Below are 12641 nucleotides of genomic sequence, written 5' to 3' on the forward strand. Positions count from 1 at the left end.
CAAGAAGAATATAATTTGGACTAAATATCAGGAGGAGAAAAAATAAGCTTCCTGGCTACAATAACTGTTAAGCTCTGAAATAATTCCTAAGGGAAGTAGAGCTCTCTTCCTTACGCTGGACCTTGGAAATGAGGCGTGCATTCTTGGAGCCCCTTATAAGGAAGAAGATCCTTTCCGTTTCCATTTTCTGTGCCTTGATATTAAAGAAAAATCTCAAAAGTAATCATATAATTACCCATTAAACGTTCACCAAACTGCCTGTGAGCGAGATCTTGCTTTTACCTTACAGTGACCATTATGCCTCCTGTTCCTTCACAGCCAAGAAAAATCTCAGTCATGCAGTTTGTAGCAACCTGGAATGTTTTATTCCAAATTCAGCCTGGTCCTGACGGCCGCTTGGTGGTCTTTCACTCACCTCTGAGCACCTCTCTCTGCCACTGCAGTGGAGACTTGTCTAAGAAAAGCTAGTGTATTTGTCAGGGTTTCTCTCCTCATCCCCCCTCAACCCCAACCAATTTCTCTCAACAGAGACTGTTTCCTAGTTCACAGAGAAAATGGAAGCATAAAGTATGAGCACTATCAAACTCCCTCTCCCCTACAAATTAACCTGTATCCATAATGTCCTTCCCTTCCTATGGGGGCCGAGGTCCCGTTCCTGTCCCCGCTGTGTTCTGCATCCTGACCCCTATTACTCCTACAGGGACTTGCTCTGTTAGTCACTTATACTATTTTCAAGCTCTCAACTACTCCTCTGACGTTAGTTTCTTCCTCCAAGTATGTAAATGTGCTCTTACTCACGCATTTTGGGGGGAGGTGCTTCTCTGGTCAGCTCTCTGGAGGGAAGATCACTCTGCTGGTGGGCACACCCCAAGGGCGAACGGGTGGCCAAATGGTGGATGTTGGCAGGCAAGGAAGTGTGGATGGAATTTAGCCCTACAGACTGGGTGGCCACCCCTATGTGTGTATGCAGCGTTCCTCACGGTGTGGAGTTTACCAGGATAGGAGGAAAAAAGTGGGGGCTCCTGTAGGGACCTTGGATTGACCTCTCCAAGCCACCACATTCCAGAGCAGAACTCTGAGGAATCCAAGAGTTCAAAATTCAAGGTTGGCCTTCCAGATGGTTATACAGGAATATTTATCAAGTTGGAAAGGTAAGACATATTGAATTGTTGGCTCTATTGGTTCACAGCTTTTAGATATTAGACATACAGTGTGTTTGCCTCCATTAACATCTTGCCTGGGCCCAGCTAATATAAAGCGTAGCCTGCCTCAAGCTATTGTAAGCTGGCTTCCTATATTTATCGTCCTCTTGCAAGATTTATTGCTAAAGTCATCAATGATCCTTTTCCAGTTCATTCTATTTGACACTATTGACCAATCTCTCCTCCAGACTCTTCTCCCTCAACATCCCACAAGTCTCTCCCGGTTTTCCTCCTTCTTCTCTGATCTTTCTTATTTGTCTTTTATGGCTCCCTACTCTGCCATCAGTCATCTAAATGATAATATTTCCCAGAATTCTGTTCTTGGGCTTACTTTCTTCTCATCCTACATCCTCTCCTATGATTTATACATTTTTTAATTCCAAATCTATCATTTACATCAATAGGTCTCAGCCTAGATCCATTTTCCAATATCCAAACTATTTTTTCCATTCATTGGGTAGCATCATCTGAATGTCACACACACCTCAAACTCAAAATAGCCAAAATTGAACTAATTAACTCCCCCTCAACATTTCTCCGGTTGCACTCCTTACTTCTCCAAATAGTACTACCATCTACTTAGTTCCCCAAACAAAAATCTGGCACATATTCTTGACTTTTCTTTTCTTTATATCTCTATCTAATCCTTCACCAACTACCATTGACACTACTTCTTACATCCCACTTGACTCTGTCAGTTCCTCTTCTCTATTCTTCCAGACACTTCTTAGTATATGTTTAGTTTGTGGGTGTGTGTGTCTCAATAAAGCAAATTTTTTATTAAGGCAATATTGGTTTATAGTATTATATAAATTTCAGGTATGTATCATTATATTTTAGCTCTTGTATAGACTACATCGTGTTCACCATCAAAAGTCTAGTTGCTATCCGTCACTGTACACATGTGCCCCTTTGCCTCTTTCATCCACCCCTCGCCCTCTTTTCTCCCATAGATTATTATAACACCCTCCAGCTCAGCATGTGTCATGTTGTGGGACGAGATCCATTAGCAGTTGTGAAATCATTGTAGTGGATCATGATCAGCACTTTTTTAAAAAATGAAATGAATAGAACAGAATGGAGCAGAATAGAAAAGTCGGAGTGAAGTGCATGAGTTAAAGCTAAGTGCTGTTTATTGAAACTTTTGATTCACTCCTATTTGCATATATACACATTCGTATTTAGATTATATATATTACCTGGGTTGCAATTTAAACATTATTTTTTTTACTGTGGATGGCAGATGCAAAAGTCTAAGAATCACTGAACTAAGTGCGTCCTCAGTTTCCAGTCTTGACTCCTGCAGTCTTTTCTCCTCAGGTGAGCTTTCTAGATTCTAAATCTGGTCACATTCTGGCACTGCTAACCTCTTCAGTGGCTCCTCAATATCGGCTGCAGGATAAATCTAAAGTCATCTCAAAACTTTAGGGATTTGTAGTCATCTGAATTCTCCAGCCTTGTCTGCTCCGCCTTCCCAGGAAGTATTCAGCTCCCTATCCAAACAGTCCTCTGCAATTCCTTGAACCCAGCATTCTCTCTCATGTTCTGGGCTCCTATCCAGCTGTTTCTTTTGTCCAGAATGTGCTTCCCTCCGCTGTCTGCCTCACTAAACTACACACCATGTAGGCCTCATGTTATTGGTGTCTGTGAAGCATCCTGAGACTTGCTCGAGTAGAATTTTGTGTGTATGCCCATAGATAGTTTCATGGTAGTCAGCAAAAGTTCCACAGTTTTCCCTCAGTTCTGGGAAGGGGACCCACAAACCCCTCTATGCCCCAATACACAATTAATATTTTGACGTATTTACTTCCAATGTGTATGCTAAGTTCTACAAAATTTTAATTATAGCTTATCCATAGTTCTATTTTTGACATTTTACCTTAACACGGTATCATAAGTTTCCACATTTTATCATTGCTTTTTTAGCATAGCATTATAAATGACTTTAAAATATATAATCAGACATGCGATTTGAAAAATACATCTGCTGATGGTGTGAAGGACTGATGGGAACGTGAACAGACTGTAACCAGGGAAACCACGCAGAAGTCAACTTGATGAGCCAGGCAAGAGGCAAAGAGGACTCGAATAGCGTAGAGCCAGTGAGAGAGAAAGAAGCATGAAGGCACTGGGACAGATAAAGAGAACTTAGTGAGGAGGAAGCAACAGAGCCATGCAGCAGATCAGGACGAGGCAGGAGTCCTATAAGATGATGCTGTGAACCAACATACAGAGGAAACATCATGGAGGGAAGGTCTATGAAGAACAATAATGAGTTGAGTTTGTACTCTAATATAACCATTTTAGGAATTTTCAGTGTATAGGCAATACTTGAGTGATTCAGAGCTTAATAAACATGAAAACCAAGTTAAAGAAAATGTATAAAATGTATATATTAAATTAGATGAAATTTCAGTGGTAGGGACTATCAGGACAGATTTTTAAAGTTTAGATATAATTGAAAGATTTTAGGGTAAGTGTTACCTCCAGGAAAATAAGAGTTAATAAAAAATAAAACATAATAATGCATGGGTCAGCTATGAATAATATTTATGTAACCATATGTAAAATATTTTCATTATCATAATTTTTAAGCACTCAATTTTGAGCAATCTAGTAATTGTTACGTACTATACTGGGAAGACGGGAGAAAGAAGTATGGACCTGATTATTTTCCAATGCAGGAATCTGAGGGTAGAATCAAAAGCTGAAACCAATTAATAAACAGCTATATAAGAATGTTATTTATAAATGAGTATTTAAACACCTAAAAGGCTTGAAATTGTGTACAAGTGAAAGCAGGAAAAAGGAGTCAGACAGGCCAATGGATTTTTTAAAATATTTATTATAAAATATGAAAAATAATTTGACTTTTTAAACTTGATAATAAATAATAAGCAGGTTTAGGTAAAAGCCTATATCTATATGGATATATGTGTGTATATATGTATATGTATTTTAATGAACAATTAGAAAAGGGCACAAATCATAAATGCCAACTGAATTACTATAAAGTGAACACACCCATGTAACCATCATCCAGGTTAAGAAACAGAACATGTTAGCACCCAGAAGTCCCTTTCTACACTCTCCACATCATTACTCCTTCCTTCCTACAGAAAAATGCCCACTATCCTCACTACTATTATCATAAAATAGTACTTGGTCTTGCCAATAGTATTTGATCTTGCAATTATACAACTCTTTATGAGGATATTCATTTAAATGTTGTTCCCAATAGTAAAATATTGGAAACATCCCTAGATGTCCATTCGTAGGGGACTGGTCAAATAAACTATGGTACAACGGAATAGTATGTATCTGACAAAGAAGAAGGGGAGAAGGAAGAAGAGGAAAAGGAGAAAAAGAAGAAGAAGAGAACGTTATCTGAATTTATATGCAATGATCTTCAAAATAAATTAAATTTTAAAAAATCCAAGAGTACAGAGTGTGCTACTATTTGTAAAAGAAATAAGAGGTATAATATACATGTCTTCTGGAAAGATATCCAAGAATCTTATAACAGGATTTGTGTTTGTGAAGAGGAACCAGTTTACTGGGATACAAGAGAAGAAAGAAAATTTATTTTTTACTGTGCTCACTTTTATAACTTTTGAATTTTTACCATGAGCTGATACTACGCATGTAAAAAGATGCATGAAATAACTTAATGAAAATTAAAAAGAAAAAAACCTGGAACATTGCAGTGAAACTCAATACTGATCATTTGTTGCTACTCTTTATTGAACACGGATTACACAGCAAATTCTTCATATGCATCAACGTTTGCAATCTTCTCCCCCACTATGCGGTAGTCGTTACTATTCCCTCATGATCATGCGTTAGTTAATAACGAAGATGTAATCCTTAGCCTGGTGTGTCTGGTTCAAATCATGCACATTTTGCATGGTGCTTTCTCTTGCTACAGCACATTTTATTGAAAATTCTCTTTAAAGCCAATTGATGGTACCACACACCACTAACCAATTTCTAATCCATATGTCTTTTCACTTGTCCTTCTGCTTTCCTTCTCCACCCCCTCATACACAAACCTGTGTACATACAGAAATGACTTTGTTTGGAAAGCAACCACCTACCGTGAAATGACCCAGAACCTTGCACTGTTCCATGGATAATTGTAGGAAACCAACAAATAGTTTTCATGCTCAAGACATATGTGAGTAATTGGTCCAAGTTAAGTGGCATCCATCCTACTCTACATAGCTGGACTGTTCATGCAACCCTCAACGCTTGCATTCCTCTGCAGTGTGTTCTGTTTACACAGGCAAAATTCTAAGCACATGGATATATCTTAGGCTGTCTTCAAGATCAGATCCCAAATATTCAAAAGACAAGGAGCAAGATACAGTTGATGTAGAAAAATGTAATTGCTGCTTAATCAGTGGAAAAGTAAAATAGCATCCCTTGTCAGCAGGACGGAAGAATGATTGAATTCACAGCTTTTGGAGTCAGATACTCCTGGGTGGGTTCCAAATTCTTTTATGAACTTGCTGTGTAATCTTGGGTAAGTTTCTTAACTTCTTTAGTTTCAGTTTTCCAGATGATACAATGAGAATTATAATACTGTCTATCTTATGGCGAGGATTGTTGTGACAGTTAGAAGAAACAAAAGCACTATCCTCAGTTCTAGATACATACTAAGGATTCAATAAATAATAATTATTGCTTTAGGTACAATCTGAATACCACACAGGCCAAACCATCAGTAAGTCCTACTGGTTCTCCCTGTAAAACGTACCAAAAAGGAGACACTTCTTCACCTCTTCTATAACTTGTTCCCTGGGTCATCTGCTCTCCCAGATTCCATTGGTTTACCACATATATCAGGGTTTATGAGAATCTTTACACCCTCCTCCCTCTACCTGCTACACAATTCACCCAGATCATTCATGGAGGACTTCTTTCCAAAATTCAGGTCTCTACACAAATGTTACCAGCTCAGAGAGGCTTGCTGCAACCAAAGCATCATTTGTTTCATATACCCTCCAGAGCCTAGAACAGTGACAAGTAAACATTTGCGCTTGAAAATGTCCTTGGGCTACATTACATAAAGTCATGTAACTTTAAAATAAACCCACGAAAATTTTTTGATTGTGTGGCAAGTAACTGTCATCTTCACATGTTTTTCTCTCAACATCATAAAGCCAGTTATTTTCTGCTAAGGGAACCACGGATCAAAGAGTTTACATATTTTTTTTCCAGTGTATTTCAAGTCATAGGGATACATCTGAAGTACATAAAAGAAATCGTTTTCATTTTAATTATTCTTAAATTTTTCATCATACTCAAGAAGAAAGCCTCAAATTAGAGCTAATATTTCTCTAACATCTTTCTAACACTTTCTAATATACCCTTTTTTTTAATGAAGAGCAATTAGACAGAGAGACCACAGTCTTAGGTGAGCATCAGTGTTGTATTAATTAAAATAGATCAGCTTTTACTGTGTGGAAGCAAAGGAAACCATCAACAAAACAAAAAGACAACCTAATAATTGGGAGAAGATATTTGCAAATCATAAATCTGATTAAGGGTTAGTATGCAAAATATATAAAGAACACGTACACTTCGACAACAAAAAAACCCAGACAAGTAAATTAAAAAATGGGCCAGGAATATGAACAGACATTTTTCCACAGAAAATATACAGATGACCAATGGGCACATCACTAATTATTAGGGGAATGCAAATAAAAACTAAAATGAGATACCACCTCGCCCCTGTCAGAATGGTTATTATTAAAAAGACAAGAAATAGGGGCTGGCCCCGTGGCCGAGTGGTTAAGTTCGCGCGCTCCGCTGCAGGTGGCCCAGTGTTTCATTAGTTTGAATCCTGGGCGCGGACATGGCACTGCTCATCAGACGACGCTGAGGCAGCGTCCCACATGCCACAACTAGAAGAACCCACAACGAAGAATACACAACTATGTACCGGGGGGCTTTGGGGAGAAAAAGGAAAAAATAAAATCTTTAAAAAAAAAAAAAAGACAAGAAATAATAAGTGTTGGAGAGGATGTGGACAAAAGGGGACCCTTATACACTGCTGATGGAAATGTAAACTGGTTCAGACACTATAGAAAAGGTTATGGAGATTCCTCTAAAAATTAAGAATAAAACAGCCATAGGATCCAGCTATTCAATTTGTAGGTATATATATATCCAAAGAACATGAAAACACTAGTTTGAAAAGATATATGCACCCTTATGCTCATTGCAGCATTATTCACAATAGCTAGGACTTGGAAACAACCTAAGTGCCAGTCACGGATGAAGGGATAAAAAAGATGTGGTATATATATGCAATGGAATACTACTCAGCCATAAAAAATACAAAATCTTGCCATCTGTGACAACATGGATAAACCTTGATGACTTTATGCTAAGTGAAATGTCAGGCAGAGAAAGCCAAATACTGTATGATTTCACTCATATGTGGAAGATAGAAATAACAGCAACAAGCAAACACATAGACACAGAGAACAGATTGATGGTTATCAGAGGGGAAGGGTGCAGGGGAGGGTGAAAGGGGTGATAGGGCACATATATACGGTGAAGGTGAAGGATGGCAATTAGGCTTTGGGCAGTGAACACAATATAGTCTACAGAGAAACTGAAATACAGTGATGTACACCTGAAATTTACGTAATGTTGTAAACCAAAGTTACCTCAATAAAACAATAAATTAAAAAAATAAGTTTGGGGTCAGCCTGGTTGTGTAGTGGTTAAGTTCATGTGCTCCACTTCAGCAGCCTGGGGTTCACAGGTTCGGATCCCGGGTGCAGACCTGTATACCGTTCATCAAGCCATGCTATGGCAGCACCTCGCATATAAAATAGAGGAAGATTGGCACAGACGTTAGTTCAAGGACAATCTTCCTCAAGCAAAAAAGAGGAAGACTGGCAATAGACGTTAGCTCAGGGCCACTCTTCCTCACCAAAAAACATAAAATAAAAATAGGTCAGGTTTTGCTATGGGTAAAAAACACAGTCTTATGTCTAAAATGAACAAAAGTATATTCCTTATTCACAGGTCATATCCTCATGGGTTGGTTTTCAGGACAGAAGCAAGCTGAGGCTGTGTGATCTTATAGCTACATCATCTGGAACCTGCAACGTTCTTCTTCACCACACCGGAGAAAGAGAATTGACAGAACTGCGTATCGTCAATTAGGTTATCTGACCCAAAGTGCTGTGTGTCACTTCCCCTTAGAGTCCATTAGATTAGTCAAGTGCACCCCCCCAACAGGAATGTGTGCTTTTCAATATGCCCAAAGTGGTGATATTGACTACAAGTATCTCGCTAGGATTTAATAATATCGTTGTCGTTTTTCGTTGTATTTATTTTTACAATTAAGTGATATTTATGGAAAGTGGGTTTCTATTCATATGTTCTTTTAAAATAAAATGATCAAGATATAAAACATGAATCAAGATAAACATTAAGTAAACAATGATTCATATGGTGTATAGATATAGCAAAAATTGTGGTGTCTACATCCTTAAAATTGGAAATCATAGCTCTTGCATGAGGTCACACAGCTAGTTTGTGGCAAAAATGATAAAATGCCGGGTCTCTTTGATTCTGCCTGTGCACCCTCCCCGTTGCTGCTGCCCTTCCAAGAACTGTGTAACGATTAAGCCGATGTGATAGCCTCAATCTCTTCTGAATGTTAAGACATTAATGAGAGAAATTCCACTTTTAGTCTTTAATTTTTTATGTCTTTTGATGGCATTTTAAGAAAAAAAATGAAATGACCTCACAACTACTTTTTAGTTAATTCTACAAAACTTACTGGCTTTATTGGAAGAATATGGAGAGGAGAGTATTGATTTGCCTATCAAAAATTCTTCATTGAGATTTCCAATTTATCCTTCTGGCAGTTTTTTCAATCCGTCAAATTAAAGACCTCAGTCCTTACTTTCATCTTTAGCAAGAGAATTTTGGTGAAAGATTTGGTCCTTGACACAAACAAAGCAAAACAAAAATCTGCATTCTTCTCTCCTCCTGATGACGAATTGTCCCATCCCGGGTGCAGAGAACAGACAGATTGCTACCATCAGCCCCTGCTTCATATGTCCTAGTCTTGCCCAAATCTGTCCCCTTAGGTTCCATGTTGATCTTACTCTGACCCCTTCAAAAAATATTCCCTTCCCTCACTACCACAGAGAAAAGTAATCAGATTCATTAATTCAAAATAATTCTCACCGAAATGACTTACTATGTCACCCCTCCTAGAATAATACGTTGTTATTATAAGTGAAGAGACTGTGACTGTCATGGAACAGGATGACTTCGATGGTGGCGGTGAGGAGATATTTTTTGACAAGGTCATGACACTAGCCGGCCTCCTGCTAGCCTTGTTAACTTTTCTTCTTTAGGAGATCTCTGATTCTTTGTTCTCCCGCTTTATTTACCCTGATTTAGAGATGCTGCTGCCTATAAGAGATGACTGGGAAAAGCCAAAATTTCATCCTGCATGGAAAAATAACGGAGAGAAAGTATTATAAGTCAGCTTTGCTTTCTAAGACGTCAAATTGGGGCAGGGTTTTACACAAGATTCTTTTGACCACTTCTTTCTTGCTTATGAGGTCAATGGAATTCAGTTAGTTAAAAGAGCTTCATGTCTGTTGAGTAAGTAGAACCCCAAACTGAAATGAAAGCAATATGAATCAACATGTGGGAAATGGGTACGGAACCTCTATTTTTACAATATATACAATAAGCTTTTTGCCTTAACAACATGTTTTATTTTTGTTGATAACACATAAAAGCAAGATCAAATGGGGTCTAGCACCGATGGCGGGGTGCTGATTTGGGCGCATTTAGAAGTAATCTAACCCCTGAACTCATTTTAGAAACTTTTGATCCAAGCTCCCTTGTTGGACACGAGAATTTCATCTGTCTCCCCTCGTTTCCCACTCCTACCGTGAGAATGGTTCACTCTGCAGTGGCCCAGAAAGCAGAAACTTGAGTTTGGGCTCCAAATCAGCTGTGCGACCTTGGATTTTGGACAAAACCATCATTACTCTTTGTAGATCTCAGTGTTGTCACTTGCAGAGTGAGCAGGTTGGCCTCAGCCAACTTAAAGTTGATGATCTGAAAGCATTGATGTCACTCTCTCAGACAAAACCTCTGTTTTGTTCTCTTTGTACTGTTCAATAATTTGGAAGAAAATTTTCATTTGTTTTTATAGTGTCTTTCTTGTTTAAAAAGTAACACATGCTTATTTTTAGATAATGTAAAAATGTAGATAAGCAAAAAGAAGAAAACAAATGAAATTCACCCATAATCCTTCTAACCAGTAAAATGTTACAATGTATAGCTTCTAGCCATTTGTAACCTGATGGTTCAGTGAATAATATGTTAAGATTATCTGTCCAAGTGCTTAACCATGATCATGCAGACACAGCACAGTTTACTTCCCTGAGTCTCGTTTGTTTGACTTGCATGTTGATGATGATAATTTTTTATTGTTACCAATGTTTAACGAACATCCATGTATACAAATGTTAGTGTGCAATGCTAACTAGTTTCTTAGGATAAATTCTTAGAGTTGGTGGTCTCTTGATCATGATGTATGTTCATGAAAAAAATATGCTTTTTTTTAAACATAAGAAATTCATTCTTGTTGAAAGCATTAAAATAAAAATGTATGCTATAAAAAGTTACCTCCTCCACTCCATTCCTAGAGGTAACCACTGACAGCGATTTGGTGTACATCCTTTCAGGCTCTTTATTTATTCACTGATTTAACAATATTTATAAAATAGCCATAATGTGCCATGCTCTGTACTAGTCACCGGGATGCAGCGTTGATCAGAGTAGATACAGTTTGTGCATTTATGGAGCTTAAAAATTTAGGAACAGAGATCTTAAACTACCCACAAATACACATACAATTACAAAAAGTAATAGGTGCACTGAATATGTAGTAGATGATTTGATGAGACACAGCAACAGGACTACTTAATCTACATTAATAGGTGCTGGAAGTGAGAAGGTATCAGGGAAAGTTTCTCTGAAGAAGTAACAGATAAGTTAAAAATCTGAAGAGTAAGTTAACTTAGCCAACTAAATATGGGGGAGTAGTTGAGGGTGGGCGTTCTAAATTGAGAGGGAGATAAGAGGGAGAATTCCAAGTTCACGGAATACAATGTGTGAAGTCCTTGAAAATGCAGTTGAACTTGGTGACTGAAAGTAATCCAGCACATTTGACACAGATAGGCAAGTGGGGATAGACTAGAGAGGTAGGCAGAAACTAGGTCATGGAGGGCCTTGGAGGCCATGTTGATGTGTTGATATCCATTCTAAAAACAATGGGAAGCTATTGGAGGATTTCCCCATTAATCTAGTGTGTAGGTCCAGTTTAGCTGGTCCTATGCCAGATATGGTCTCTTAGTATCCAGCACCATTCCCACCATTCCTGCATATTACAGGGGCCTGGATGCTGGAAAATCTCATGTCCCAGCTGGTTTCAAGCAAGGTGCAATGGTGGGAGATGAGAAGGCAGCAGAAAGGGTGACTCCATCAGCAGCAAAAGAGGTTCCAGAAACAGCAGTGGAGGCAGCTTCTAAACTATGGCAGTGATAGTAGCATCCACAACTCCATGGAGAGCACGGTGCAGGACATTTCCTGGTCTCTGATTTAGATTCTTTTCTTCCTTTTGCTCTTCCAGCCCTTCCAATGCTTTTGTATGCATTCTCTGCTTGAAATTCCTCTCTGCTTAAAATATTTATAGTGGTTTCTGGTTTCCTTTCTAGACACTGACCTATTGAATGCTTTTGATTCAGACAGATGCTTCAGTTTCTTTTTTGTTGCTACTAGCTCCCTTGAGTCGATTCCAACTCTAGAGACCTTGTGGACAGCAGAGCAGAACCCTGCCCAGTCTTTTAGCACCATCCTCTCGCCTTCCAGTGCTATATCAGACAGTGTTCTGCTGCTATTTATAGGGTTTTCGTGGCCACTTTTTAGAAGTGGGTGGCCAGGTCCTTCTCCCTAGACCGGAAGCTCCACTGAAACCCTACTGGTATTTGAAATACCAGTGGCATAGCTTTCAGCATCACTGTAACATACAGGTGCTACAGTATGACAACTGACAGACAGGTGGTATGGTTCCTTGAGCAAGAAACGAACCTGGGCTGTGATGGTGAGAGCGCTGAATCTTAACCACCAGACCACCAGGGTTGGTTTTCTGTCTCTTACTTACCGTGGTTATTGCATGCACTCCAAAGAAATTTGCAAACCCACTTATGAATTAATCTGCTTTAATTCTGGGTATCCCATGGATACTTGGCTATAATTTTATTACCAGAGTTGTTAGAGCTGTCAGTAGGAGTCATAACTGAAGCATTTTTTTTAAAAAAACCAACAATCCGTACCTCAAGAATTCTCATGAACAGTTATTCCCATGAGGATTGTAGG

Source organism: Equus caballus, chromosome 19, assembly GCF_041296265.1.
Source record: "Equus caballus isolate H_3958 breed thoroughbred chromosome 19, TB-T2T, whole genome shotgun sequence".
In the NCBI taxonomy this organism is placed as follows: Eukaryota; Metazoa; Chordata; class Mammalia; order Perissodactyla; family Equidae; genus Equus; species Equus caballus.